This window comes from Chiloscyllium plagiosum, chromosome 2, assembly GCF_004010195.1.
Source record: "Chiloscyllium plagiosum isolate BGI_BamShark_2017 chromosome 2, ASM401019v2, whole genome shotgun sequence".
In the NCBI taxonomy this organism is placed as follows: Eukaryota; Metazoa; Chordata; class Chondrichthyes; order Orectolobiformes; family Hemiscylliidae; genus Chiloscyllium; species Chiloscyllium plagiosum.
In genome coordinates, this window is record NC_057711.1 from 37,036,095 (window position 1) to 37,051,420 (window position 15,326).

The 15,326-nt window shown below is 40.2% G+C and overlaps 1 protein-coding gene across 6 annotated transcripts in view; it reads right to left on the reverse strand.

Moving 5' to 3' along the window:
- Nucleotides 1-8,072: 8,072 nt before the first annotated feature.
- tnpo1 (transportin 1) overlaps nucleotides 8,073-15,326 on the reverse strand; it is a 124,216-nt gene continuing 116,962 nt past the window's right edge. For all 6 annotated transcript variants that reach the window (XM_043707736.1, XM_043707756.1, XM_043707728.1 and 3 more), the window contains one exon: nucleotides 8,073-14,366. The gene's annotated coding sequence lies outside the window, so the exon portion shown is untranslated. The remainder of the gene's footprint in view (nucleotides 14,367-15,326) is intronic.

A 15,326-nucleotide genomic window follows, 5' to 3' on the forward strand; every position in this document is an offset into this window, starting at 1 on the left:
TGTTCAGAGTGAGGACCAGTTCAGTCAATCAAAGGAAGGTGTCAGTGGAAGTATGGCGGGAAAGGAAGAAGCAGAGGGCTTTGAGTCCTTCGTGATGGGGGTTGGAGGTGTACAGGGACTGGATATCCATGGTGAAGGTAAGGCGTTGGGGACCGGGGAAGTGAAAATCATGGAGAAGGTGGAGGGTGTGGGTGGTGTCCTGAACGTAGGTGGGGAGTTCTTGGACTAAGGGGGACAGGACCGTGTTGAGGTATGCAGAGATGACAGATTACAGATACTAGTCCAGCCAATTCAATTCACTCTTTGTGATATTAAGCAATGGTTGGAGGCACTAGATACTGCAAAGGCTATGAGCCCTGACAACACTCTGGCAATACTACTGAAGAATTATGATCCAGAACTTGCTGCTCCCCTAGTTAAGCTGTTCCAGTACGGTAACAAAACTGGCATGCACCCGACACGGGAAATTGCCTGTACATAAAAAGCAGGACAAATCCAACACAGCCAATTAGTGCCCCATCAGTATACTATTGATCATCAAAGGGGTCATCAACAGTGCTATCAAGCAGCACCTCCTATCAAGCAGCACCTGCTCACCAATGCTCAGTTTGGTACTGCCAGGGGCACTCAGCTCCTGACCTCATTACAGGTCAAACATGGCCAAAACAGCTGAATTCCAGAGGTGATGTGAAAGTGACAGCCCTTGACATCAAATCTGCATTCGACTGAATGCGGCATTTAGGAGTCTTAACATAATTGGAATCAGTGGGTATCAGGGGCAAAATCTCCAGTGGTTACGCAGGAAGATGGTTTTGGTTGTTGGAGTTCAGTCATCACAGCTCCAGGACATCTCTACAAGAGTTCCTCAGTGTAGTGTCCTTGGCCTAACTACCTTCAACTGCTTCATCAATGACCTTCCCTCCATCATAAGATCAGGAGTTCACTGTTCACCAATGGTTGCACAATGCTCAGCACCATTCACAACTCCTCAGATATTGAAGCAGTCCATGTCCCAATGCAATTAAGATCTGGACAATATCCAAGGCTTGGGCTGAGAAGTGGTAAGTAACATTCATGCCAAACAAATGCCAAGCTGTGACCAGCACTAACAATAGACAATATGACCACTACCCCTTGACATTCAATAGTGTTACCATCATTGAATCCCCAACATCATTGAGTTATCATTGATCAGAAACTCAACTGGACTCGCCACATAAATTTAGTGACTACAAGAGCAGGTCAGAGGCTAGGAATACAGCAGTGAGTAACTCACCTCCTGACTCCGCACAGCCTGCCCACTATCTATAAGGCACAAGTCAGAAGTGTGATGGAATACTCCCCACTTGCCCAACAGTCAAAAAGCACGACACCATCCAAAACAGCCTGCTTGGTTGGCACTACATCCACAAGTATCGACACGCAGTAGTAGCAGTAAGTACTATCTACAAAATGCACTGCAGAAATTCATCAAAAATCCTTAGACCTTCCAAACCATCTAGACCACTACCATCTAGAAGGACGAGGACAGCAGATATATGGGAACACCACCACCACCACCACCACCTTCAACTTCCCCTCAAAGCCAATCATCATCCTGACTTGGAAATACACCACCATTCCTTTGCTGTTGCTGGGTCAAGTCCTGGAATTCCCTCCCTAATAGCATTTTGGGTCAACCCACAGCAGGCGTTCTGCAGTGGTTCACGAAGGCAGCTCACCATCACCTTCTCAAGGGCAGCTCAGGACATGCAATAAATGCTGGCCAGCCATCAATTCCACAATGAATACATTTAAAATATGGTTAATAATTAGGTAAATACCTCAACAGGTGATAAATCAGGGGAGAGAGCTGGGTGCAGTTCCACAGAAAACATGCAGAGCTATGATGGTATAGCTGATACAGAATAAAATGGAGGAAGTATGTGGCTTGTGTGATATCAAGTATAAAGATCTGGCTATAATCTAAAGAAATATGTTATATCAGGATGTAAGATTTTAGAAAAAGAGAAACAGGAAAGCAAATGAGGGCTGCATCAAAAAAGACAAAAATAGCAGAAAGATAGATGTAATCTAACAAATCGAATTATAACTTTTATGATTAAGAAACCTTTCCTGGATATAGAAACCATGCTGTAAAAGCATGATACAACCCAATTGCCTTTGACATACTACTTAGAGTCAGAGATGTACAGCACAGAAACAGACCCAACTCACCACATATCCTAACATAATCTAGTCCCACTTGCCAGCACTTGGCTCATATCCCTCTAAAGATTTCTTATTCATGTACCCATCCAGATGCTTTTTAAAATGTTGTAATTGTACCAGCCCAGGAAAGCCAATTGTATATGTCAAGATTCCACAAATTGCAAATGAGTAGCCAGCTAACCAAATGGTGTTGATTAACTGAGATAAAGATATTAGATAGGTTACCGGGAGATTTGTTGCTCTTATTCAAATAGTGCCACAAGATCCTCAGCAGTGACTCACCAAATAGACTGAGCTATGATACACAAAAACAAGAAAATATCAACATAGTTCACGTTCAACAATCCTGGTAGTTACATAACTTACTTGACTAATCATGGTAATCAAAACAATAGTTGAGAGATTCAGATATAAGCCAAAAGAAAATCCAAGCCATTGAAAACTTCGGAAAATTTGGGCCTAAACATCTCTATTGCTTCACAGCATAACTTGAGATTGTGGACATATTCCATTTATTCCTTAGATAAATTGTTGGAAGATTGAAGTCTAAAATCTACAACTATTCCTCTAGGATTGGAAACTAGAAAGAAACAATTTTAGAATTTAAGCTAAGCCATTGTAAAGCAATTCACAAAGTATGAAATGGAAACAGAGCATACTGTTTCAGTGGGCCACAAGCTTAACTGAAGCATTTGAAACAGAATTTACAGAAGTTAGTTATTAAAGGATATATGCAGAGAAGACAGGGAGAACAATAAGAAAAAAATTTAGTATCAAAATACACTAAGCTAGGAAGGAGCCAGAATATCTATTAGCACAACAAGACAACACATCTTCTTAAGGAAAGGCCAAGATATACTAAAGGAGGACTGTGAAGATATGAGAATGTACGAATCTAAGGAAATGCACAGAAATTGAGATAAAGATTTTACATAAACAGGAAAACACAGATTTATAAATTAAAGCATGATTAAAGGAGGTCATTAGAAATCCTAAAACCTTGAAATTGACAATTTGCAATTAAAATCAGATTTCAAAACACAGCATTTCCAATATACATCTCAATATTTTTCTACTTCTGTTACCAAGTTGTCACAGTCTGTGTACTGCTGTGATTTAAACTATAACAGACTGGAAAGGGAAGAAATATTTTATAACACTAAATTTTCTCAATTAAAACGATCACAATTCAGAGATATTATTGCTTTATATGGTAGTCTGGAGAGAGTGAGGACGGCAGATGCTGAAAAGTCAATTAAGTCGGAGCTAGTAAAAGCACAGCAGGTCAAGCAGTATCAGAGGAGCGGGGGAATCTACGTTTCAGTTCGGAACCTTTCATCAGGACTGGGGAGGGGGACAAGAAAAATAAATTAAGGGATGGGACTGAGAAAAAGTTAGTGGGATGATGATAGGTGGATGCAGATACAAAGTGATTGTGATTGGTCAGTGGGAAGGGTGGAGTGGATAGATGAGAAGGAAGATAGACAAGTTAGATCAGTCAAGGGTTCGGAGCACAGAGGGAGGGCTGGACGTGGAATGAGATGGCAGATGGGGAGGTTTGAAAGCTGGTGTATTGTGTGTGATGGCTGTATGGTTGTAAGCTCCCGAGACAGAAGACGAGGTGTTCTTCCTCTAGTTGGCATAGTCTTATTTTGGCGTTGGAGGCCCAGGATGGATTTATCAGGGGAGTGGGAGGGGAGGTTGAAATAGTTGGCAACCAGAAAGTGGGGTTGATTGGAGCGTACAGACTCCTGGTTCCCTCAACTGGTCCTCAAGCTTATGCTCAGTCTCTTCGATGTACAGACCACTTCAGAAGCAATGGATGAAATAAATCAGATAACAGGGAATGCAGGTGAATCTCTGTCGGACTTGGAATGGTTCTTTGGGACTTGGACAGACGTAAGAGGGGGGGTGTGAGGCCAGGTTTGGCCCTGCAGCCTTAGGGAAAGGTGCCAGGTGTGGAGGAGAGGTTGGTGGGGAGTAACGTCCAAAAAGGGGAAGCCTAGGAGAAGGTGAGAACTGCAGATGCTGGAGATCAGAGTTGACAACGTTGTGCTGGATAAGGACAGTCAGTCAGGCAGCATCCAAGGAGCAGGAGAATCAATGTTTCGGACACAAGCCCTTTATCAGGAATGAGGCTTGTGGGGCAAAGGGTCTGAGAGATAAATGGGATTGGGGCTGAGGGAAAGGTAGCTAAGAGTGGGATAGGTAGATGAAGGTGATAAGGTGGAGAGGAGGGTGGAGCGTTGAAGTTGGAAGGAGGATGGACAGGTAGGACAGATCGAGGGTGGTGCCAAGTTGGAACATTGGATCTGAGATAAGGTAGGGGGAGGTGAAACCCACATTGATCCTATGTGGTTGGAGGGTCCCAAGGCATAAGATAGGGCGCTCTCCCTCCAGGTGGTAGGTGATAAGGGTTTGGCAATGGAGGAGGCCCAGGACCTGCATGTCCTTGGGTGACTGGGAGGTGTAGATAAAGTGTTCAGCCATGGGGCAGTGGGGTTGCTTGGTGCTTGTGTCCTAGAGATGTTCTCTGAAGCATTCTGCAAGTAGGCATCCTGTCTTCCCAGTGCAGTCTTTGGAGGAGGTGGCCATTTGGTGTGTTCTGTGGTGGAATTGGTCCTCTTAGGAGCAGATACAGCAGAGGGAGAGGAATTGGGAATAAAGGATAGCATTTTTATAGGAGGCAGGGTGGGAGTCGGTGGGTTTGTAAATGTCCACGTTGAGTTGATCACAGTTGATGGAGAGTGTTCAAGAAAGGGGTGGGAGGTGTCCAAGATAGTCCAGGTGAACTCAAGTTTGGGGTGGAACGTTAGCAAGGTTAATGAATTCTTCAGTCTCCTCATGGGACGTGAAACGGTGCCAATAATCATAAATGTAGCAGAGACAAATGTGAGTAATGGTGCTGGTGTAGCTGCGGAAGTTGGACTGTTCCACATACGTGATGAAGAAACAGGCATAGCCGGGGCCCATGGCTACCCCTTTGGTCTGGAGGAAGCAGGATGATTCAAAGGAGAAATTATTGAGGATGAGGACCAGTTCAACCAAACAAACAAGAATGTCAGTGGAAGGGTACTGCTTGGAGGCTTTCGTCATGGTGGATAGAGTTTTGAAAGTACAGTGTGGAAAAAGGTCATTCAGCCAAGTCCACACCGAACTTCCGAAGAGTAAATCACCCAGACCCATTTCCCTCTGACTCAGGTGACTGTGCAGTTTGCACATTTTCCCAGTGTCTGCATGGGTTTCCTCTGGGTGTTCTGTGTTAGGTGCATTATGACACCATGGGCTATTTAGCATGGTCAATTCACCTAACCTGCACATCTTTGGATTGTGGGAAGAAACCAGAACACCCAGAGGAAACCCATGTAGACACAGGGAGAATGTGCAAACTCTACACAGTCACCTGAGGCAGCAGTGCTAACCACTGATCCACCGTGCTGTCCTGTGTATAGGGTCTGGATGTCCATGGGGTGGACAAGGCTTTGGGGGCTGGGTAAATGAAAGTCATGAAGGTGGTGAAGGGCATGGGTGGTGTCCCAAATGTAGGTGAGGTGTTCCTGGACCGGGGGGAATAGGACAGCATCAAGGTATGTGGAGAAGAGTTTGGTGGGGCAGAAGCAGGCTGAGATGATAGGTCAGCCAGGTTTGTGAATCGTGGGTAGGAGGTAGAACAGAACAGTGCGGGGTGCCCGGATTATGAGTTTGGAAGCTGTGGGTGGGAGATCCCCTGAAGTGATGAGGTATTGTAATGACTGGGAGATTATGGTTTGGTCATGAGAGGGGAGGTCACGGTCAACGGCGGCAGTAGGTTAGTATTTGGCTTCAGTGATGTACAGGTTGCAGCGCCAAATTACCACTGTGCCCATTTCCCCCATCACCTCCCCACCTTGTCTGCTGGTTTGATGGTGAGGTTGGGTTTGGTGCTGAGGGCTGTGTATTGAGGGTGAGGAGTATAATCAAATGAGAGAACCAGGGGACTTTATCCTTGTGTAGTAGTGATGATGGTGGTGGTGGTGGGGGGAGGAGAGAGAGAGAGAGAGGGGAAGAGCAGCGAGGGCAGAGGCGTGGGAAATGGAGTAGATATGGTTGAGAGCATTGTTGATCATTGGGGAGGGGAAATGATAGTCCTTGGAGCAGATTCCCACATCCTGGGAGAAGATATGGCAGATGACGAAGTGTTGCATTTTTGCAGGAGTTGGGGGTGAGATTAGCGGGTTTGAAATAAATGTTGGTGCTGAGTCAAGTTGCTGGAGATGGAAATATCCACAAAGAGGGAGGAGTCAGAGATGGTCCAAGTGAATTTGAGATCAGGGTGGAAGGTGTGGGTAAAGTTGATGAACTGTTCCAGCTCCTTGTGGGAACCAAAGTGCCAATAGTCATGAATGTAGCAGAGGAAAAGGTGAAGTATGGTGCCAGTATAGCTGTGGAAGAGGGACTCTTGCACGTATCCTAACAGAGGCGTGACCCGGACCCTTTCAGGTAACCACAGCCTCTTCTCTGGTTTGTAGAAAGTGGGAGTCTTAATGAAAGGTTCTGACCTGGAATGTCGACTCCCCTCCTCTTCTGATGCTGCCTAACCTGCTATGCTTTTTCCAGCTCCCCACTTTTGTCAACCCATCTCCCGCAACAACCTCAGCACCAACATCTATTTCAAATCCACCAACTCCCACAGCTACCTCAACAATACCTCCCACCCCGCAAAAAACCTTCCAATCTCACAAGGATGGAGTCCACCAGTCCTCACATTACACCCACTAATCTCCAATCCAGTGTATCATCCTGTCATTTCCACCACCTGCAGTCTGACCCCACTAAACTATTTCCCTCTCCATCTGCATTCCGCAGGGACTGTTCCCTCTGCAACTCCGTTAGGTCCACACTCCCCACTAACCTCTCCTCCACACCTGGCACCTTTCCCTACGGCCACAGGAGGTGCAAAACCTGCTCTCACAATCCCTTCTTAGTCCCATCCAAGGCTGGCAGAGAGTCACCTGCATTTCCTCTAATCTGATTTTTTGCATCTGTTGTGCCCGATGTGATGTCCTCTACATCAGAAAGACTGAGTGCAAACCTGCGTACCGAAGCAGAGAACATCTGTGGTCCATACACTGCAATCAACCCCACTTTCCAATTGCCAACCATTTCAATATCCCCTCCCATTCTCCCGACATGTCCATCCTGGGCCTCCTCCACCATCAACGTTGGAGGAAGAACACCTCATCTTCCACCTTGGAAACTTTCAGCCATACAGCTTTAATGTAGAATTCACCAGTTTTCAAATCTCCCCATTCCTCACCCCATTCTGGGTCCAGTCCTCCCTCTCCGCCCCATCCCCTTACCTGACCTAACCTGTCCATCTTCCATCCCACTTATCCACTCCACCGTTCCCACTGACCAAACACAATCATCTTCTACTTACTGCCACCTATTGCCATCCATTTTCCCCAGCCTACCTTCCCATCTAATTATTTTTCAGCTCCCTTCCCCCACACTTTATCGACTCTTACATGGTAGTCTGGTAACTGAGTGAACATCTGCTGAGTTAGGAATAACAACTATGTATTTTTCAGCCTACTTTCCCATTTCCATCAAACTGTCAAAAGAATGAGCAGAATATGGATACTAATTTCAATGCTGCAAGTTAATTTACATAGTCACATAGCAAGACCATAGATGGATTGTATCAGTCCATTTATCTAAAAGGACAATATTTTCCTTTTGTGGTGGTGGTAAATATTTGGGCAGGCGGGTAAGTCAGGAAGGTATAGAGAAGACAGATAAACACACATTTTTCTAAGATAGAATCAGATTTCACAGTATTTTGCATTTTAGAGTGAGGAAAAAAAAACTGAATTCCATCATTATCTTTAAATGATTTATTTTGAACATACATTTCCTAGCAGTGGTTAACATTAACATCTACTAGTTCACTACAAGATACAAACTAACATTTATCAATACAAAAATTACTACATATAAGATCAATACAATATATATTCTCTGCATGATCCAAAATATTTGGTGGCCCCAAAAACTTTCTTCAAAATTCAGCAGCTTATCAAAAATTAAAACCATGTTTCTATTTAAAATGAAGTTTTGTCAAGTTTACATAGAAGCATACTTCCAAGAAATGTTGCTTATGTTCATACAGCTTGAGAGGTTGCAGGAGAGGTTTTGAAGGGTAAATTCTAACACCACATTACTCATGTGAAGCTCCTTTTGAAGAATCCTTTGGTCATTAAAATCAGGGGAAAAAACCCATGCACAAATGCAGATACCACCTTCCACAATTCTACAAGTAGCCACGCTACAAGCCTGTCAATAGCTAAGTACCCCAGGACCACTGAAACTGAAGCCGCTGTTATCTCAGGCTGTTAATATATATTTTTCCCACAGGAGTGGAGTCAAGAAATGCTATCAAGCTAACACTATTTGTATTTTAAAAATTGGAGATGTCACTTTAACAAAGATTTTAAAATATTACAAGAAATAACAGTTTTATATTTTATGACCATCACGTCTAATAAATAAATGACAGGTTATCCAAAGGAGGGTGGACAAGTACCATTTCACATCCGGCCTAATTATGATTATCCTGATCATGAAATATTGACAAACAAATGTCTAATGCTAAAGCTGAAAATTAAAACTGAATCTATATGCAGTTTTTAAACAAAACAAAAAAATACTATAATGATCTATCACTGTAGACTTCTACTTAGTAGATAATCAAGATAGAAGCTTCTGCACTCTTCCACTCCTAAAGAGCAGAAAAGATCATGTGGAAAATGTCTGAGATAACATCCACATAAAATTTTATTTCAGATCATGTCTAATTGACTAAGACAACAAAGAAACATGAATAAATTCTATGGTGTCAATGGTGAATAACTTGACGTATCTAATTACTAAATAATGCACTGTTAGAACCCTTCGAAAGAGGGAAGCTCAAACAGGAAGGGAAGGTAAAAGGCATATATAAAACAGTAAATGCTGACCTGAGATCTCTACAACATAAAAATATTCAAGTAGAAAAGCTACATTAGCAGCAGCGGCCATTTCTGCAAGGACAGCACTCCATTCAGTGTGAGGAGCAGACAAATCAAGCCGTGCTTGAGCATGCCAAAAAGGCAGAAAACACTGGAATGTGATGAGACTAATTCGCATGACTCCATCAACATTCTCCCAACATTCAAAAACAATAAGGTACATTTGTACAATGAACGAGTAAAATGCTCTGTATATCCCATGATGCATTTACTTTGTGCAAAGATTTAGGAGTGTTGATATTCAGGTTCATATCTTTTTGATGGGGGGGGGGGCAGGGGTGTGGGCAACATTTTTTGACAATGTATGTTTGTGCCTTTCTACACCCTCAGCAATATGAGGATCAATAAATCTTGAATTTAACCTTGGGCTTTGATTAGGATGCAGGGATCATTCAATAAACCATGCATCTGCAATGCATTGTGCATGCAAATTTAAAGGTAACTCAGGTTCCTCATTTTCAGTTTTTAAGCTTTCCAGGAATTTCACAAATGGTTGAAAATAAGCTAGATAAGATCTAAGAAAGGGGAATTAATAATTGTTCCATTTTCTGGACTCAGAATCAGGGAAATGGTCATTGCAAGTTGTCTTAAAAAAAAGCATACTCACTCATTGACAGTCTCCATTACTAGGTACATACATATTTTAATTTATAACATAGTCTTTATGAACTCCGTAAAATCAATGCAAATGAATCTCACACTTAACTGAATTTAATTTTACTGCACCAAAACCTTTCCATTTAACCTGATTGCAAAAGCAATTTAAAATTCTGCCATTTGTAGTTGCAATATTTCCCAATTAGTTAACAATATTCTATTGCCACGTTGCTCAAAGTTAAATAAAACATATTGTTAAATTGCGGTAGTATTATTCCACAGTTGCTATTTTAAAATTCTGCATTATTAAAGATGGATTACCAAACAGCAAGTCAGTTGCGATGATCTGAGCACACTGATATTTCAGATAATTAGGTTATGATGATACAACCTGCTTTGTGCTTCAGTAGGAAGCACTGGCAGACCAAATGCAACATGAAAAAAGTCAAGAGTTTAGAACAGTCTAATTTCAGAGAAAAAGAGCCATATTTAATATTAAATACTTCTTGTTCAAGAAATGGAAAATTATTTAGATTAACCCAGACAATCCACTGCTGGCAAACTGCCTATTTACACAAGTGAACTTCATGGCATTTCAAAGAAATGGTGTACGAAACTGGAGACTACAGAAAAATTATCAGTATTTGCTACCTCCACCAGAATGAGCCCAAACCCCAATTATGTAAACTTTCACTTGAAAACTTATACAATTAGCAACACTGAATTTTAAGTCAATAAAAACAAAACTGCAAACTGAAAATGAAGACACTGGGCATGAGGAGTTACTGTTATTTTTCTTTGGAACAGCGAACCTTGGGTTATTCCACACTCAAACTTTTCAGTGAATGCACTGGAAATAATTATAATTTCACAGTTAGAATCAGTTATGTAAATGCAATATTGTGGTGTACGTGTATGCAGATCAAGATCAATTAAAACTTTACAAATAAATTATCAAACTTCAGACTGTCGAGTCTGACCATTCAAAGTTATTTAATGGAGAAATGGATGACATTAATAAAGAAAAAAATGTTATTATTAATTTTTGGGATTAAACCAGACTACTAGAATTCCAATCCCACATTATCCCAATTCTGGGTTTACACTAACCGTAATAAACTATACTACAATCAGACTTTAAAATACTGCATATAGATTTGATAAAGTTATAGCAGTTTAAACCTGAACACTGCAAGAAGACTGGACGCAAAAAGGTGACCAATGAGCATTTCGCTTGGCTATCCAAGCAAAATTTCTACCAAAGAATGGTTTATCTCATCAAAGCACATTCCTGGATGAGAATTCATCTTGCTGCTGGTGGGTTACTACCTTAATGTAATATGCAGGACTGACCTGGTAACTTCACATTTCTATACTTTTAAGTCTTTGGAATTAACTTTTAAATGCTTCTCCAATTTCTAAAATAGATGGTGGGAAAGCAATGTAAAAACAATGTTTGTACTAAAAACGCAGAATAGGGTATATGGGGTAGCAATAAATACAATAAAGCTGAAAACAGGGATAAAAGGGAGGTCAGGAAGTGAAGTATTTAGCACTTTGTTTTAGCAAGTACAATTAATATTACAGTAATAAAGCTACTCTGAATTTTTCAACTGAATTACTGTAAAATTAGTGTTTTCTTCAGCAACTCACGAACTAGAAAGTCTAAAATTAAACTCAAGAAATTTATTCATATAAGCTTTCTTTTTGTTTTCCAGAATATAATCTTCACCCATTCTCCTTTCCTAAAAAGCCCTCCAACCCAGGGAAGTACATTTATAATTCTGTCCAACCAGCTGTAATACTGTAACTTTTATTCTTCACACCTGAACACTGTAGAGATTTAAATCCAGACGACTGAGGGAATTTTGTTAGACATTTTCAAAGTGAAAAAGAACTTAGTCTGAAATATTGTATTTCTGGTTAGGCAGTATCTGACATGAAGAAAATGCCCTTTTAGATCAGAAGCACATTAAGCACATTTTGGAATCAACTGCAGGTACTGAGCACAGAAATTTCTTTTGGATTAAACCCATGAAGAACATGCAAATAAATTTCTCTTCACAATACAAATACTGGTAACTTCATTAAGCAGCCATGGACTTGTTTTCTAAAAACCTGAGCAAACTGTCTTTTTGTAATCATCTGTGTATTAGCAATTAAAGAAGGTATATTGCATGAAAGTTTATGAATGTTGCACATATTGAAAAAGACCATGCAAGCTGAGAGGACCTTTATTTAGTAAAAAGCTTAATCAACTAGCATATTACATGATTTGTATATAATATGCAGTTGTTTGGAAAAACTAAATAACAAACTTTTGTCTAATCACACTTACCAAGTTGTGCAAAATTAAGGAATGTATAAACTGCATTGTCATGCAAATTAAAAAAAAGTCAACAAAAACGTTGCAAAGCAAACCATAGCTACTGAATTTCATGCCACAATTTCAGTCATGCACACGCACACAAAGCCCATCCTTTTCAGTGCATTAATTATTTCATTCATCTCATACAACTTTAAAAGCAAGCAGCAAAAATCAGCCAAACATTCAGCTTTTCTCCCTTTTTTGTGTAGCAAAATATGTAATGTAGGGAAAATTAGAAATACAAAAGCTGTCATGGCTTTTAAAGTACTTAAAATTATTTGTTATCCTTTACTCTAGCCTTGCAGCCTCCAAAGTTGTGCTGCGCTCTGCACTCTGACCAGCAGAGTTGCTGTTTTCCCTGGGGGAGGTTATGTCCCATCTGAAAAAAATCTAACCATCATGGGATAATTATCAGGCAGTCAATGCATTATAAAAGACTCACGCATAACAAAGGTCAAGTGTACCAGCTTTTGTTTTCCACATTCACAGTACATACTAATAAAAATTAAAAAAAAGATTTACAACAAAATACACATTACGGGGAAGGGGCAGAATTTAATGTAAAAGGATTTATTTACACAAAGGAGTATAGAAAGCAACATAAAGTGGAACAAATTAAAGAAAACGGATCCATTTCATTTTGTACTCCTGCAGCTTTTATGGCACAAAGGGCCACCAATGTGCCAATTTTTTTAAACCATATATTCCAGATTGAAATTTTGATCTATCCTGCTTAAGACTCAGTACAGGACAATAAGCATCTCACGAGATCATGCTTTGAACAAAAATATTACCAATCAAGTCAGATTAAAAAACACTAAATAAAGCAAACCTGTCTCTTAACACGTGTACAATTGTCCTTACATGCCATCTAATTATGCAGCCCTCAATTGTCCTACTACATAATTCTTTTAACTCTGGAGGTTCTATTAATTTCAATAGTATATAACCATGCAGAAAGCACATCACATTGACAGCACAGAGGCAACAGATTTGCATGGAGATTTCAGCTTTCCACATTGTGCAGGTTACACACAATACAATAACAATCTTAACCCTATTGGATCCTAAAGATATTTCAAATCCTTACAAACTGTTATACCTATGAATAACCTTAACAGAAATTAAAATCCTATATGAAAAACCTCGGGGTAGTTTACACAAAGTCTACTTAGTAATATGTTGAGCTGCAATACTTAAAAAAAAAATTCTAGTGGGAAAGAAACCTTACCATTTCCACTTTCTATGATGCACACATGCTAGACCAATGCCCCACTAAACAAAGCAACCTTACTGTTAACCACAGTGAACCAAATACATGCCTGTACCTTAAATCGAACATGTACATTACAAAGATTTACTGTAGTTTTTCATTTAGAAAAAGAATCTGAATACTGGCATTACAACCCAAATACTTATACTATCTTGTGTTTTAAATGCAAAACTAAAGATATGTCAAACTTTTAACTGATATGCACTCAGTGAAAATATAAGCTATTTAGGGTTTCTTGAGCCATTTAGCCTTGTTACCAATCGTTAGCCATTCATTTTGACCGCTATTACTTCATCAGAAACTTACATTTTAACTTCTATGATTTTATTTAGGTGTTTGCTATTCATTTTGGAAACAAGCTGCACTTTAGAATTGCAATAACATTGTCATTTTTGTAGCTCTCCTAAATTCATGCAAATGCCTATTAATCCCCGAGTATTTTCTTAATTCTTACCTTCAGCCTTAGTCTGTATGTAAAACCCCCATGTCTCTGGCTGCCAACTTTTAACCTAATGATTATGATTTTCTCTCTGCACTTAAACCCACTTTTGAAGCCTATATTCCTGCATTTGTTGCATTATCCCTTAGTCAGAAACATGATGTTTTTGGGTCAGATGTCTTCCTTTGTTTCTTCTCTTCTGGTGTGAAGCTCTAAAAAGAAGAGACAAATGTCCATCGAAAAAGACTTCAGGGTTCAACTTTCCCCAATGTCGACTGAACAGTGCGACGACTAAACACCTCCCTCCCACCCGTCCCAGTAGGGTTGGGATTGTACTATATGCCCCACTGGTTTACCCTTCCCCCCCCGTAAAGGGTAACGTTTTCCCTGGGTGCAGAGTCTCCCTATGGACTTCCCAGCTTGAAAGACCTGTAGAGACAAAAAAATCTGTTTTACATGTTTGACCAAAGTAAAATAATCACAAGGCGCTTCACAAGTGTTACGAAACAAATCTACTAGAAAGACAATTAGAGAAGGGCCAATTTCACTGGTTGATCTGTTCTGGGTTAATTGGAAGCAAAGATTCACAGGGAGAACTGCAATTAAAAAATGGATGCCTTTAAAGAGGAGATTGTTCAGGTAAGAGACTGTTCGGGTACAGTCCTTGATACGTTCATGACGGGGAAAAAATACAGTCAATAATGCTGAATAAAATGGTTCAGAGGAGAAATGAAAAATAACAAATACTAAAGGGAGGTAATTGAGATACCAAATTGGTTAAAATTGATAAGGTGGCTATAGAAAGGCTGTCCATAAAAGCTAAACCACTAGGACCAGATGGTATGCAAGTGAGAATATGGAGGGAAATAAGGATGGAAAATAATGGAGATACTGTTCATATTTTCACAATACTCCTTGGACAGGGTACAAGTGTCAGAAGACTTGAGAATTATAAATATTACACTTTTGTTCAAAAAAGATCAAACATAAACCAAATAAGTAAACATGCTTAACCTCAGAGGTAAGAAAGCTCCATAAATGATAATGTGAGCTGAATTAATTGTTTGAAAAAATACAGATTAAGGGAAGTCAATATATAAATAGGCATGGTTCACCTTTAAGATTTGATTGAATTGCATGAAGTGTTAAGGGACACTTATAGAAAGTGTTTAATAAAATAGGTTTGAAAGCAAAGTTGAAGCCCAAGGTTTAAAAGGGATTGTGGTAATGTATGTACAAATTTGTTGGAGACCCAGGAAACAGATTTGTGGGCTTATTCTTTCACAAAGAAAAGGAAAGGAAGAGGGCTAGGGGTCTGGATTAGGATGACAGTTTTTCCTCAGTATTCTATAATCAATTAGACATGTGTATACAGGCATAATTTCAAAA